We start from the raw sequence: 2954 nt of genomic DNA, 5'->3' as shown, positions 1-2954 counted from the left end.
CTAGTGAGAGGAATCATGTAAACATAAAGTACTTTTCAGAACAGCAAATGCAATATTCTACACTAAGTTACTTCATACTGTCATTATCTTAAAAAAAAAAAAAAAAAAAGAAGAAGAAAGAAGTGACTGGATTTTTCCCCTGGAATTATCTTCAAAGACTTCTTTGTAGTTGTATTAGTCAGGAAAAATTCAATGTCATAGCCTGAACTTTCCTCTTTCTTCACATAGTCCATACATGTTCCATTGTTCCACAAATAAAGAGAGGTGACTAGATGATAAGGGGGTTTTTCAGTCATTTTCAATTAGCTGCAGAATGTTTCTTTACAGTAGCTTGGTTTCTGGTTAGCTGACCCATAGAACAATGATGACCACTTTATACTGCTGAGACAGTGCTGACAGGGGGATAATGAGAGAAACTGTCTCGGGGTTTCCCATTAACAAGAGTAACCAAAGCCCCCATTGGCCTTGCTAATGGGGAATAGCATATTACTCTATTGGTGAAGGCCTTTTGGAGATGGCAGACAAAGTTGCTTAATTAGTGGCATCTAAAGTGTTACCTTTACTGCTGTCCCAAATCTTCAGTTTCCCTACAGTGTCTAATTATTTTCCTTTGAATGAGAATATAGTACCAAATTTTCAAACTTGATTACGCTTTTTCCCCCTCATCTGAATGGGTAATCAAGCACTACTTATTTCAATCAAAATACACTCAAATAGAACCTAACCACAGAGGTATGAATACAAGCAGTTCTGGTATTGATATTGATTTTCCAGTAAATCATCTTAAACCCAAATGATCAAAAATCAAGACAGGTCAACATCAAAGAAACAGGAATATTGGCATGAAAGCAAGTTCTGTTGATTGGTACAAATTAAAAGATCATTTATTAGTGATTATGCTGTATAATACTGCCAGTGCCAAATGAATGCAATTAAGATGAAATGGGCCCCTGCAGCTATAGGGGTTAATAAAGACTGAATTCCTAATGATTTTTCCATTAATTATGAAGATGTCCACAAAACAGTCTTAACAAAGTGGTGGCTACCTCAGACAAATCTTTGTAATCTGGATAAAACCCCTTCCTTAGTTGCCATATTACTAAGATAATGTAAAGATTTCCACAGTTCCTGATCATTACTTGCTGGATACAAGGTAGGTAGAAAGAGAATTTAGAACTTATGTGAAGAACAAAAAAATAGGATGCTTTAAAAAATCTGAAATAACTCTTATCAGAGTCTGATTAATGACATTGTTTCAAGCCCAGAAGACCAAATATAAAGAGCATCTTTCTATTTTGCATAATTAAATTACTCCCCCATATACTGACAGAGTTTTTCTCTTGTCTACAAATACGATTTCTGTCAGCCCAAAAGAAGAGAAGGGAGAAGAAGGTAAGAAAAATGGAAGAGATGAAGAAAGGAAAAACATAGAAGGAATTAATTCATAAATGATATTTGGATTGAACGAAGAACATTACATTTCCTCTTTGAATGATTAGAAACAGGAGCAGATTCATCCAAAGAAAATGCATTTAATTTGCATTTCAGCTTAACTTTAGAATAGAATATGTGACATCCACCTGGACGTAACAATTTCCTGGTCCCATTCATAGGTTGGTCTATTTTAACCCTGTGAAACCAGGAAATATAAAATCTAATCTTTTCTATTAATGGTTAATTGATCTAAAAAAACAACATTTTAATTTTTTTAAGAAAAAAATATTTGCAATATGCTTTTAAAAATTGAGTGATTTTACAAGCTTTCATCCTTCTTTTAAAATAATCACATGAGGAAGTAGATGCAACAATAAAATAGTTCCACTAAAAAAAAGTCTATTAAGAGCATGTGACAACTCAAACCAGTAAACCAGTTGTCATGGAGCTGATTCTAATGAGTGGGGTAGAGAGCCTGTTGTGTGTGTGTGTGTGTGTGTGTGTGTATGAGAGGAGAGAGAGAGAAAGAGAGAGAGGGAAAGAGCGAGAAAAAGAGTGACAGAAAGAGAAAGAGAGAGGGAAAGAGAGAGAGAAAGATTGAAGAAAATTAAACTCTTACTCTCTCATATATGATAAAACTGGAAAATTCCAAAAACATTGCAAGAGGCAAAGATTTTTGCAGAATTTTGTTCCAGGATTGACACACTTAAATAGGTTAACATGCCAACTATAACAAATATCGATTTCATCATCTTTCTCAGAATGATTCTTTGGACTTTTACTTGGGGATGGCTGACAGGCATTTTCATAGGGTAAACATGTTTATGCCCATTTTACAGATGTGATTTAATGCATGTGTCTTCATTGCTTACATGGGACCATATGCAAGTAGATGCTTTCAGGCTGTTAAGGACAGGTATGATGCAACTGTGTCTCAGATCCAGATAGTCTTAGGTGGGATCCTATACTCTACTACTTGTGACCTTGAGCAAGTCATTTCTCTTCTCTGAGCTTCTATTTTGCTACCTCTAAAACAGACAAATAGTTTACCCAGCTCATAGTTATGATATAGAGTCTAAACAAGATAATGTACATAAAGTTCCCAGCACAGAGCCTTCCACAATAAATGGTAGAAATATTCTGTTCCCCTTCCTTAATTTTCAAAGATCATTATGTTAAAATTATTTTCATATTATTTTAAAACTTGTGTTGTTCAATAAATTAAAATGTTCCCAGACTCTAAAGAACATCATAAAACCTTGGGTGGGCCTGGAGTTAGTTAATTCTGAAACTTAATTTTCAACCTAATTAGTCATCTAATTGTGCTTCTACAATTGTTTGCTATGTTTGCATGTACACCTATTTTTGACATGTGAATACATTATCCTCTCTGTTTTATATATTTATTTACATGGTAATATACGATTGCAAAAACGACAAGGAGGCCACATGTTCTGACCTCCTCTAACCCTACAAGGGGAAGGCAGGATTACCAGCAGTAACCCAAGGCCTATTACTGC

Source organism: Orycteropus afer, unplaced genomic scaffold, assembly GCF_000298275.1.
Source record: "Orycteropus afer afer isolate SDZICR_OR568_19922 unplaced genomic scaffold, OryAfe1.0 scaffold00087, whole genome shotgun sequence".
Taxonomy (NCBI): Eukaryota; Metazoa; Chordata; class Mammalia; order Tubulidentata; family Orycteropodidae; genus Orycteropus; species Orycteropus afer.
The sequence above is the reverse complement of the archived record's forward strand: the minus strand, read 5'-3'. Positions refer to the sequence as shown.